This window comes from Nansenia antarctica (assembly GCF_963989245.1).
Source record: "Nansenia antarctica genome assembly, chromosome: 3".
Taxonomy (NCBI): Eukaryota; Metazoa; Chordata; class Actinopteri; order Argentiniformes; family Microstomatidae; genus Nansenia; species Nansenia antarctica.
This window is the reverse complement of record NC_137688.1, coordinates 42,679,101-42,693,343: the sequence shown is the minus strand read 5'-3', so window position 1 is coordinate 42,693,343 and position 14,243 is coordinate 42,679,101.

Below are 14,243 nucleotides of genomic sequence, written 5' to 3'. Positions count from 1 at the left end.
ACAACACTGATGCTCATAACATCAATTCCATAAACTGTCACAAGCTTTTCTAGAAGCTTAAATCTTCGAATCCATCATTACCTTCAATAATTAAAACACCATTTTGGCACAATAATCTTTTAATACAAGCCACCTCCATCTATTTTCCAATCAGGAACATTTGCTATCATTGCACTAACAACTGAGATTTCTTGACAAAACACAATAAATATTCCAGTAGCGGACCAAACATACAGCACCTTGGCCTTTACTGTATGTACAATGTACTGATCTCTTCATCAGGTAGTTCAAGAGTCTGTGGGAAATTCAACCCTTAGAGGAGTATAATAGAAGACATCCTACAACATTCTGACTGATTCTAATTGATGACATCACAAAGGGTGGCTAATGACATCCTTAAATCACTGGTAAAGTGATTGCATCATAACCATGACAATGAAAATATCAACAAGCAATCTAGAGACAAGCAAAGTAATTTACATAGGAGACTATAGCTATTTTAGCAAGTTTGTTGAGCATTATAATATTTTAATTCGATATTTTGAGACGTGTGCTGGTATAGTAATATACAGTAGCTAACATGACCAGTCGCTAATATAGCAGAACATATTTTAACCTGTACAGTTTTCCCTCTGACTCTGTTTCTGGGATAATGGGGAAAGGAAAATCATGAACACTATTCAATTTGATTATGGTGGGAGCAAGTTTGGGAGCCATATATGACCATTTTCATGTCAGTGTTAGTGCTCCACTCTTTGTGTCTCCAAAACGGTGATGTTCCACTTTACCAGAGTATTGTAAAATTCGGAAATAACACTGAGGATGACATTCTTAAAACTCCCTCCTTAAAAAAAAAAGTTTAAAAAAAAAGATATCCATCCATTTGGGTTTAGGAGAAGCACACAGGTCCGATGTCCAGGCCAAACTCCTGGTCCGCCATACCTATGTCCATGGGGGCGAAGTCTATGATGGGGAGTCTGGCAGCGGTCTGAGTTCTGTACTCAATCACAGTCTTGCCCCATTCTCCATTCTTTTTCTGAGGGAACAGGAAAATAAAATGACTATAGACTTTTCTTTAAAGATGTTTTTAATCTAGGAGTAGTCTTAACCTAGGTCCAGGAAACTAGTTTGTCTCATTGAAATGTTTTTGAATAAATAGTGTACTCTTAGTCATTAAATTGTTTTAGTCGTCCTTATCTTAAAGTTAAGCAACACTGGCATCTATTAACAACATGGATGATCTCTAATGGTGAAGACACATTTCAATGTAAAGCCCTATGTTAGAGCTGGGCTGAAACAGCCTGTACACAATGCGGCCCTACAGCCTCAGAGTTGCTCATCTAGTATGTTCTAATAGAAGGCAAAGCCATGCGATGGCTGACTTACGGAACAGCTATCCTCAATGACGGTGTATCGGAGACGGTTGCTGCCCTGTGCTCGAATGTCTTGCCCGTTGGAGGCCTTGAGCACTAGAGCTTTCTTGAAGTTGCTGCTCGTCTCGTCCTTGTAGGCCACACTGTTTCTGCAGTGGTAGGTGATGTTCTGGGACCCCTCTTTGGACAGCAGGCGGATCAGCTTCATCTGAACAGCTACTGCGTTGGCCTGCCCCTCTTTATTGCCGTAGGTGAACTGAAATCAGATGTAGAGAGAGGAGAGGAGTGGGACACTCAGACCTTGATATTGAGAGGTTTTCACCAGCATCTACAGAGATTTCTCTTTGAAAATATCCCTCTAAAACATGCACTGTACTGGAGGTATGTGGCTGGAGAGACATGTGTGGTAGGATGGGGAGGTGGGGGACTGTTGGGGCAAAGGGAGATTGGGAAGGGGACGGGGACGGGGACGGGGGGGTGGAAGGTTTATGGGAATTTTGTATTTTTACTGGATTTTTGTCATTCTATTTCTCTTTTGTTTCAATATATGTTACCACTCCCTTGTATTATTCCCTGAAATAATAATAAAAAATTGATCACAAAAGAAATAAAACATGCACTGTTGGTGGACAGTGGATACATTTTTTACAATTGTATTTTGTTAAGTTGTTATACTATCCGAGCTGGACTATGACGTTCACGTCAATTCACTTCTTGCGTTCATTAAAGCCACAATCCATAATTTCTGAAGACATTTTTGTACTGTATATATCGAAATCTATGATATACTCTATACCCATTGTTATCCCTTATACTGTAGATCTAGTCTCAGGAGTTTATTACAACTGTCTTAACCTATTACTTCAATGTTAACAAACAACAGGAACGCAATCAATTTACAGATTGTGGTGTTTTTTATGTACTTACTCTACTCCCTTCATTAATATTGGCTCCAAACCACACAGGTTTTGTTACACTGGGAGTGGATTTTGTCCACCACGTTTTGCGAGGAATGTTCATTGGGTTAGCTGAGATACAGGTCTCACTGGTCTCCATGTTGCAGAAGACCTTGATGGCATCCTTGGCATTTCCTTGGTTGGGGTCAACCCAGTACTCACCTGTTAAAGATATCAGATCACACCAAATATAAGATCATAGGTACATCAATAATTTACGTTATACCTCAAACGCTAATTTAGTTTAGTAGATCTGACATTTTAATTAATCTACACAAACTACAAAAATTCACAGTAACGGTTAAAAAGAACGGAAGTCTGTGAAATGAATAATATCTTTTCATAACTGCACAAAAAATTTACTAAAATAAAAGGGCTAATATGTAAAGAACAAAACATCTAAACGGTCAATGGACAATGACCCACCACTCTTTTTGAGGGGGTAGCACTGTTTAAGGTCTTGACATGTTCTGGCCGGGTTATTCTGGCTGCCGTCTGGGCTTCGCATGTTCAACAGATGCCCACTCAGGGTCTTCAGCGTGGCCTGGACCCCCTTGTCTGCATGGATGATGACTGAGGCGTTATTGGCAAGGGCCTCATCCTCGTTGTACTCAGGAGGGGGAGGGGGGCCAGAATAATCCTGGTCGAAATCTGGCGAATATGAAATAGAAGGGGAGCCCCCCTCTGGGTCGTAGTCAAAGGGCTCGCCAAAGAGATCGTCCACAGCAGCAGTGGGGGGGCCAGGGGAGCCGGGAGGACCGGGGGGACCAGCGTCTCCAGGGGGTCCCTAGGAAAAAGAGGTAGTTCCCTTCAAATTCAATTTCCTATTAATTTTGGGAGTTGTCTTATATACATTCCATATGTGCATGTCACCTGCCCAAGCACAAAACATTTTTCAACAGAAATGCACAAGGAAAAATCTACACTTTTGGACATGCAGATTCCCTACTCTGTAGCACACAAGCGGAGCTGTCTCTCCTTGCACTCACCTTCTTGTCTATCTATACGCACACAGTAATTCTTTTTGGGCTATACAGATATAACAAACCCATCAAGCCAATACATTTTCCCAAAAAATATTTTTTAGGCTGCCTATTAGCTTATTCGACCAATGAAATGATGTTGCTATGGTGAGAGCCTGTCTTCTAGTGTGAATCTATGAATAATCCTTTCGGTTTCTAGTAGCTACATATTAAATTTAGTTTAATTCAACTTTATTCGCCATGTGCAGTGCACTAGGAACATGACTTGGTATTCTCCATGCTGAACAAGCTACAGTACATACAACAACAAGACGACAACACAACAATACTCAAGACACACAATATATACAGTACCAAATACGAGTGAATAAATATACTGTACAACTTAGTGCAAAAACATGTAAAGTGCAAGGTGCAATGATTAGGAGTTATTGAGGAGGGCTATGGCTTTGGGGAAGAAACTGTTCAAGTGGTGTGATGTTTTTGACCTGATGGCCCTGTACTGCTGTCCAGAAGGGAGTAATTCAAACAAGCTGTGAGCTGGATGTGAGAGGTCAGCCACAATAAATGTAGCAGTGGCACTGTATCTATAGAGCTTTATAGACATTTTCAGATTTTGCCATTATATACAGTACCCAATATCAGAATTCAGTTATGGACTTGAAATTATGGAGAGTCAGAAAATCTCTATGTAGGATCAATGCATGTAAAAACTGTCTGTGGCCACTGGTGCTAGACAAGAATAACATGAACTCTGATTCAGATTTATTTTCAAATGATACTAATTTGACAGTGAGAAAGGAGAACAATTGCTAATTCTCACCTCTGGTCCAATGTCACCACTAAGACCTCGTGTGCCAGGGGAGCCCATAGCCCCGGGATGGCCAATTTGTCCTTCCTTTCCTGAGGGTCCAACCACCCCTGGAATCCCCTATAATTGGTTATGAGACACATTGGGACTTAAACAGCTGAAAATGTATACACAAATAGTTGATTGTAGAATTGCCTGCTTATTCAGTGCTCTTACTCTCTGCCCAGTAGGTCCTTTGATTCCTCGAGCTCCTACATCCCCTGAGGTACCCTTCAAAAGACAAAAGGTCATTGATTTTGACATCGCTTTGTTTACTCTTTCCGAAAGAGTAACATGAGATATGAATTGAAATTTGTGTTCTGCATTGTCTGCACTTGCTTGTCGGCACAGTATCTCTTGGTATCTATTGTATTTCAGTATGATTTATTGGAGTGTTGGGGGCATTTCTTTCTTACAGTCGTCCCAGGTAAGCCATGGAGTCCAGTGAAGCCTCTGTGTCCTTTCTGACCCCTCTCTCCCCTATCTCCAGTTGCTCCGTTTTCTCCCAGTGGTCCTTGAGGCCCCTTGGATAACACAAACCCAAATCAGACTGATATGTTAACACTCAGTAAGTTGATTTGTTTCTAGCTGAAGGTGTGACATATCCTTAATACTCATTTTAGACAAATGTTACCTGAGCTTACTGGTCTGTGACAGTAGCATCAATTTACATGGACAGTACTTCACTGAATCAAATAGCGTAGTCTATGAAGTAGAGCTTCTTACCATCTTCCCCCGCACCCCTGATTCTCCTTGGGATCCTTGGGCCCCTCTAGCACCCTGAAGTCCAAAATGAAAAAGTTATAGGTGCTGCTTCAGTTCTAACAGGTGGCTGTTTATTAAGGCAAGGATTAAGGATTCGGCACTGAGACATTTTGATCATCTCCGAAACAAAACAAATGTTTCCTATTAGTGGTTCCAAAGGTTACTCACATTTTCTCCTCTCTTTCCAGGACCCCCGTGCGCGCCAACTGCACCTGGAGATCCAGGACCCCCCTGGGCTCCAGCAACACCTTCAGTACCATGATTACCTCTGTCGCCCTACAGACCGATATACAGACATACAGACAGACAGGCAAACATAAACACACACACACACACACACACACAAAATACCTTTATTATCTCATTATTAATAATGAACATTATTTATCAGACCTTTATTGCATTAGGGTTACAATGGTAACAGACAAAGAGTTGCATACACACAGTTACACACAGCCACACACAGACGCACACCCACACTCACACGCACAGACGCACTGCACTCCCTCTCATTCCTCCTCTCTACCCCTCTCTCTCACGTCAACATGTTTTGTACCTAGAACAGATGTTGTGATCATACATTTACAGAGGTATCTCATCCACCTGTCATTATGTCTTACCCTGGCTCCTAAGATTCCATCCTTGCCAGGTATCCCTTCTGCTCCGTTGAAACCCTGTAGAGATAAATGGCTGCATGAATGATGATATGTTTGACATTCAATATTGATAGACTTGAAATTAAAGGTAAGTATGAATATATTGTATAATTGAGTCTAAAGTTGGTGATGGACATTTATCAATAATGAGGTAAGATGGTGAATAGTGAAAACTCATACCACAGGACCAGCGTCACCCCTTGGTCCAGTTGCCCCAGGTAACCCAACTGACCCAGAAGGACCCATGGTTCCCTGAACTCCTGGGATACCAGCTTTTCCAGGTGCACCCTGGGAAAGTAAGGGTGAGATCACTAGTCAGAACCTTCCTGCCCTGTGTATATTTATGGCACAAAATGTCTCAAGATTTGTGAATAGCTATCAACATCAGATGTGACCGAAGGCCTACAGTGCTACAAAGATTCCTGAATATGTAGATACCCAATATTAACTATATCCTATAAGATACATTTATCATGACAAAACTGCTGCCAATGCTTCAGAACAACTGTGCATTGTTAAACTTGAGTTTCCTCAACTGAGCCGGGTACATACAGCAGCACCAGGAAGTCCAAGCATCCCTCTCTCTCCCCTAAGTCCAGGTAGGCCCACAAGACCTCTGTGCCCCGACGTCCCTGATGGTCCAGGTGGCCCATTAGGACCCTGTCAGAACAAAGAACAAGTAAAATAACAGACTTTATTAGCTATAATTTCAAACAGAATCATCAGTGTAGTGTCATGGAAGAGAAACAGCATGGTTGACACAGTTTCTATCTATACCATACGATACATTTTGAATACTGCTACAGTGAGCAGTGAGCTGACTCTTTATCACTCTATTTACCCCTGGCCCATCCTCTCCAGAGTCTCCTTTGTCTCCTGAGCTGCCCGCTGGGCCTGGATGTCCTGTCTCTCCTACACGCCCAGTGGCTCCGTTTTCCCCTCCGAGCCCTGGAGGACCCTCCTTCCCAGTTTCCCCAAGAGGCCCAGCCTCCCCTACTGCACCCTGGGAAAGACACAACCATAAACAAAATAGTTTCATTGGAAATTAATGCTATTCCAATTATTGTAAAATCTTGCCTCTGCAAAATGTCTAGTGCTCATAAAAAAATAATTTGATTAAGATAGAAATGGCTGCTAAATACCTAAATGAAAGTAGAACAACTGTTTTATCATATCATAATCTAAACAGTGACTTACTACTCCATTTGATGTGCCTTTTTTGTCATATGCGACTTGGAATTCCTTGAACACTACAATATGTCATAAAAACCAAGTGTGAGAAATGCATTTAAATGTTTTACAGTATGTTTTGTTGGTGGCAGAAATGCCATCATGGCTTTGATGATTATAATGAAATTTAGGATCTCGGCCTAATATAGGACACAAGAATGGCTCGTTCTCAGTTTCCTATTCCACAATCTTTTATTAGCAACCCTCTCTAGCTAGTCTTTTGCTAGCATTCTTCTTCCTTTATGTTCTTCTATCAGTATTGTACAAATAAAGATTTGTTCAGATGATTGATTGATTTGTTTAGATGAGACTGATTCACTTACAGCAGCGCCGACTGGTCCAACTCCCCCAGGAGATCCTGGGAAACCATGTGGACCCTGAAAAGAAGCAACTCACTGAATTCCATAGAAAAACATACACAGATAGTGGTAGCCATAATGGAGGCCTTTTTTTAGAAAGTCAATTGTTATATGTCTCTATGAATGTTCCAACCCTCAAAATAAAACCACAGTACAACTCACAGCTGCCCCCTGTGTGCCTCTGCCGCCCTTTAATCCAGTCACACCGACAGACCCCTGGTACATTTGGAAGAGATTTGAAATACATTTGTTTTATTCATTATGCAAAGATATTACAGTCAGTTAAAAAAAAATACAGTTAAATTAAGTCAATTAACAGATTATATACAATTTTGTTTGGTCGATTAGCAAACAGACTTCTTCAGAATTACTTCAATGCTTTGTTAAATATTCCTGTATCTCACCTGTGAGCCATGTTTCCCAGCCATTCCCTGGGGTCCAGGTGCTCCACCCTCACCCTTCCGCCCCGCCTCTCCTGTATCACCTTTGATCCCAGACTGCCCACTGTGACCCTGTGAGGAGGGAAATAATGACTGTTACCAAGAAGGTTCCTTACTTGAAACATTATCCAAGTTCATAACATCATTGAGCATGCCATATGGACATTCTGAATATCTTGAAATCTGTGTCTTGTGTGTGATTAAAATTTGCTGAACAGATCTCCTCATCTCCTTAGCATAAATTATGCGAAGCTCCAACTTACAGGCGCATACTGTATGTCAGTTTATATTTGGTCCTTTGTGTGCTTGTTGGGATGTTGGGAATGAGGAGCTCAGCATATTTACTCTACTTTGGCCTTATTTAAGCAGTGTTAAACACTTCAAAATCCACTCACAGGAGTTCCAGGAAATCCAACAGCACCGGCCGGACCAGCCTCACCAGGTGATCCCTAAGGCAAAGTTAGAACAGATACCATTGATAAATAACTACTGACAGAATAATACTTTTTTGGTCAATGGAACGATAGGGACAAAAAAGATAACTCACTGCCATTGCTCTGGAACCCCGACGCCCTGTGGGACCTTGAGGGCCAGACTCTCCCTGAAATAAACACAAAGTCATCTCAACAATCTCAAAAAAGTTGAACTCTCACAAGGAGCTGGAAGTGTTCGCTCATTACAGCTGTGTTCATCTCATACTGTATGTCTTTTGAGACTAGAACAGTTTATTGTCTACATCTCACCTTTTCACCACTGGGTCCACTGGGTCCTGTTGGTCCAATTGGGCCAGGAAGTCCCTTTAAATGAAAAAAATATAATAATTATAAATATATTATAATTACCCTGCATGTTAGGAGCTCCACCAGAGGAGTTAACTCTCTTGGGGCAATAGCTAGCACAGCCAGTTGGTGAACGGAAGGTTGTGAGTTCAATCCCATCTTGGGGAAAGCTACTCTGCTACAATATTTACTTACTCTGTGATTATTTTGAATAACAAATAATGATTGAAACTTGAGCAGCCAAGGAGACGTTGTTGAAAATCAATTACACACTTGCTAGTCAAGCCAAAATATTGCAATGCAATGGATTCGGTGAGTAATCCCCACTACTATCTAGATACACATCAAGTGTCCCCGTTGGCTAAATGACCCTGACTCACCCTTGCACCATCAGAACCGGCAGTACCCTCGGCTCCTTGGTTGCCAACTGAACCCTGAAAAGAGATTATAGAAGAGATTAACCTGGTTTTCTAGACAGACATGGCAAGGAGATGCAAAACAACAGAAAGTTGGACTATTTTAAAACCTACAGTACTTGGCCCATCACAATGCAAACAATACATGCAAAGACAACATGATACAGCTTTACTTACTGCATCTCCCTTTGGACCAGAAGGGCCAGAAATGCCCCTCTCCCCTGGCATCCCCTGCAGCCCCTGAGATCCTAGGTCTCCAAGAGTACCAGAAGGACCAGCATTTCCCTGGGGGTAGAGAAGAGGAACATTTGCAGCAACAGCTTTCCTGTAGTTGTGCAATACAACTGGCGACTTGCTGCGTAGTTGTAGTGATGTTTCACGCAATGTCTATTAGGTGTCATTTGTATATCTGACTTAAAATGTGCCCGTTTTTTTTAATAGGGAGTAGAAGCCTCATCATTTACATTTTGCCTAATGTCATATTCCTTATTAGAACTTTATTTGACCTGTTACATCTACCTTTTGCCTACATGAGCATGCCACCTGGGTGTTTTACAGTATAGAGTAATTGTGATACGATCAATCCAGTTCACAATATAGCCATGAAGTGTGAGGCCATCTGATATGGCTAATTTGCATCTACTGTACCTTTGCTCCGTCTGGCCCTGGTGTCCCTGGTGTACCTTTAGGCCCCCCAAGTCCACTGGGTCCCAATTCACCTCTCGCTCCTGGTGTGCCACGCTCACCCTACAGTGCATAACACAATCCAATCACCCTCAAGCCAGCTACTGGCAACTTCATTATGTGGCCCCAAACTTAGGACTGAATGCAATTAAACCCGCATTGAAGAAAAACGAAATGTTTCTCTCTGTGTCGGGATGATATTTATTGAAGGTCATTGTAACCATTTAGAAAACGTTTGAAATGAAACAAGACAAATATGACCGATCTCAGAACATCATTGAGTGAATAGTTATCAAAGAGCTTACCCTTGGACCTGTCAGACCATTACCTCCTATCTCTCCAGCTACTCCCTGAGGATAAAAAAAAGGATACAATCATAAAACAAGTGTTGGGTTCATTCATGGTCCTTGAGCCAGATAGAAGCACCTGTACTCTACTGTAAAACCTGTTATGGGTTATTTCACATGGAGGAGATAACAGTGTCATGAGTGAGAATACTATTAATAAAGTTTGTCAGTCATAGTTGAAGTCTTTGTACTGTACCTCATCACCTGGCTTCCCAGACTCTCCAGGTCCACCTGGAAGTCCTGGCAAACCCTGAAATGCATCCAAGAAGAGATACATGATTAAGACACATAAACAATATACAAATACCTTGGTGTTGGGATTATAAAGTGAGATTTGAAGCACGTGCTGCCACCAAGCACAAAACGAACAGACAAACAAAAAAAGATTTGTTTCAAGGTCAACCAGGTTCACGTGGCTTTATTGGGGCACCACTGCATTTAATGTGTGTTTGGAAACACATCCACAATGATGCATACCTGGAATCCAGTTAGACCTGGAGGTCCTTGCTCTCCTCTCTTCCCCGCATCTCCCTAAGAAAAACATCTTTGTAAGGACAAGTGACAACAACTCAGGGTTATCATAACCCAATATACTGTCGTTTTACAATTCAAACGGAGTGGGTTGGTAGTCACTGTAAACAAAGTCAGATGCTTACTGCTGGACCAGTTGCGCCAGCAGCGCCCTCCTCGCCGTCTTTCCCATTAGGTCCCTGGAAGAGATTCAGTGTTCAGTAGCCAGCTCTTGGAAGGAGAAACCTTGCATTTAAAAAAAGAAAAACGGACCTAGATCTCTTTCGGAAAATAGATGTGCTCACCCTTTGACCTGGAGATCCTAGGGCACCCCCATCTCCTGCTTTTCCTGGATCTCCCTAAAAAAAGGAAAACATTTTCCAATGTCTTGATATGATGTTATGGAAATGAACACACATACAGTACATTACAGCATAATGATAAAGACAGGATTACTCACAGTGAAGCCCTTTGGTCCTGGTAGGCCCATTGACCCAGCTGAACCTTTGGTACCAGCGGACCCTGCCGGTCCTGATCCCCCATCCTCCCCGGACCCTCCCTGAGAGAGTGAGTGAAAGAGAGAGAGAGAGAGAGAGAGAGAGAGAGAGAGAGAGAGAGAGAGAGAGAGAGAGAGAGAGAGACTTCACTTAACTGCCTAACTGCATCTTACACATGTTATTCTACCAAACAGCACAAGGCACTGTATCATATGAAGCTATGGGTTTCAATCAAATTCCCCTGACCATTGGGCCTTGCTTTCCCTCTGCTCCCTGGGAACCAAGAACGCCCGATAGACCCTGCAGAAAGAAAAAGCAAGAATTGACTTAGTATGATACACTCAAAATTCAAAAGATGATAAGATAAGATGTTATACTATTCATCAATCCATGCCATGGGTGTTTGTCAATCTACATGAAAGTTCAGGTTATGTAATAAGACATTTTTTGTAACTGAAAATGGTGAGGTGTGGTGTGTTATCTCACCCTTGCCCCTGGCAGACCTGCTTCTCCGTTGCGTCCCAGATCACCGTCGGTGCCTTTGACACCGTATGACCCAGCCAGCCCTCTTTCACCTTGGGTACCCTTGTAGAGTAAAAGCAAGAGCATGGAGGTGGAACAATTGATTTCATGATAGCCGTTCAGATTAGTTCAATTTAGATGCAATTTCTTGATACATGATAAATCTGATTTGTCTAAAAAAACATACCTTTTGTCCAGGTAACCCATCGCCACCAGGAAAACCCCTGTTACCAGGAGAACCCTGTGAATTAAATATGGTGACAACAACATTTGTGATTAAATGATTTTGTTAACTTATCTTAAACATATAAGTTCTGTATACCTCAATAACAAATATCACTAGAAACAAGTATTTCTGTGAACTAGACCTTGACTCATAGTGAATTAAAGAGCTGACTCACACTCTCCCCGGTGGGACCAGCGGCTCCTTGGGATCCACCATCGCCTCTAATTCCTCTTTTCCCCTCCTCTCCCATTGGACCTATCAGACCATGAGCACCATGTGGACCCTATGGTGGTGTCACAATCAATCAGTCAATCAATTAATCAATGTATTAATTAATTAATTAATTAATTAATTAAGTAAGTAAGTATGTTGCCCCAGTTCTGAATATGTGTTGAGTCTGGGTATTTTTATTTGTCATTTTTGGGTATAACAGGGTACATAAACAACATATAAGTATGATTATTCACACTCAGTAGCTGAATAAAACTATTGAACAGTACAATATGAACAACATGCATGATGCATCCTATGGTATTGAAAAGGTACAGTATCTATTTTGAATGTATTTTGTCTCTTACGAATTCTCCTTTCTGTCCACCGTCTCCTTTGAACCCAGGCACACCGAGATCACCCTGGGAGGAAACAATGAGAATCAGAGATCAAATTAGAATCGACTTTTCTTTTTCAGGCTAAGCTTTGATAACTGTCTTTTTGTGGCAGCATTATGGATGACTTTTTAAATAAGCAATCTGGGATTGGTACATCAATATTTCATACTTTTAAATTATTGATATGTAGCCATTGATTCTTGAAAAATATAACTTATAGATGCCTCATGAGCTTAGTTCAACTGTTACCCCATTCAAAACCAAAATATAAGCTTGTTTGACTGGCAATATCCACACCTTGTCCAAGGTCTTTAAAGGTCTACTTTGTGTTTGGCTCCTAAATCCATAAATCTCTTCACCCTTGGAGATATTTTTATCAATGGGGCAATCTGGGATTGCTACATCAAATGTTTTACTTTTAAATGAATGAAATAACTATTGATTATTCAAGAATCAAACTTAAATGGCTTATGAGCTTAGTTCAACTGTCTTCAGAACTCACAATATAAGCTTGTTTTACTGCATTGTCTGTAAACAATGTAATTGTAAACTAACTTTTACACTGATAATAATAATGATAATTTTTCCACTGTATAGCTTCAAAACATGGTTAAAACTATCATTTTGATGTCATGGATAGTCAGTCATTGCATCCATAGCTCCTTCTATGAAATCTCCAGCCCCATCTCTCAGCTTTTCCCCCAAACACATGAGAGGGTGACCACTTTGTTGTTGTTGGAATCCCAGATTGCCACTTTAACAGGACGATGGAAACTACACACAGGGCAGTTGTCGAGGGGAAAGATAATTTCAGTTAATTGCTATGCTATTGTATCTTTTCTCTATAGCACAGTACTGTATAGCTCCAAGCAAGGAGTGCTTATCCCGTACAGCTGATCACTTTTTATTCTGCTATCGTTACACTTCACCTTGAAAAATTATCAAAGAGAAGAATGCCAGTCTTACCACTAGGCCCAATGGTCCAGTTAGTCCTGTAGCTCCTTGTGGTCCAGGGAAACCAGCCGGTCCAACTAGTCCCACAGCCCCCTGAACACCTGGGGTTCCCTGGGGTTGAGAGAACATTATTACGTAAGAATACATAGAGTAGTAACATATACACAAAATTGAATAAAATTGCAGTAGAAGTAAACAATTTTTCTTTTTTTTGTTTGAAAATGATTTTTTTTTTGTATTTTCTTTTGCTTGTCCTCAGATCTTCCGGTAGGCTTTTCCACAGTCTGGGGCCATAATAGCTTAACAGCTCAAAATGTCAGCATTTATATTTAGGTTGTGTGGCCAAAGAGCCTTTTTTGTGATCCACAGCACTTTAAGCACTTATCTATATATGGATTTATTGAAGTAAATTATTATTATTTAATTCTATTCATTATTTAGGACTCATCATTGTTTTTTTGTCCTAAGTATACAGCATTCTTTGTCCTAAGTATACAGCATGGTCAGGCAGAATATGCTCTTCTCTTGAATTAACTTTTATGATTAACTGGCCTGAGCAAAAATGTGATACAACATCTAAAACCTATTTCTCACGCTAGCCTTAACACTAACCCTAGCATTAACAGTAACTAACCCTACCCACAGTTATAGAAATGGAATGAATTCAATGGGGAAGCTTGGGAACCATCCGGACCAAGTTTTTTTTTAAATTATGTATATGTGCATCTGCGTATTATGGCTCTGTTATTATTGTACAGTATATCATTGAAAGGCTCCAGTGGTCTGATCTCATCCTTTGCACATCACACCTAAACCCAAGAATTGGGTCCTACTCGCTTCCAAACTATTTCGGTCCACCTGGCTGCACCAAAAGGCAATTTAAAGTAAGTCTGGGAGGTAAGGTACTGTATTGATACTGTGCCTCACCCTTGTAAACACTTCCTAGCTAACAAACTTGTTGTGACCCATGAGTGGTCGGCTGTCGACAGAGTCAGCGGCCCTTTATTGGCAAAAACTGTCAGAATGGCAGACTTTTTTTCATGAGTACCACCACACAATGCTACTTCCTGACAGAAGACAATGTCGTC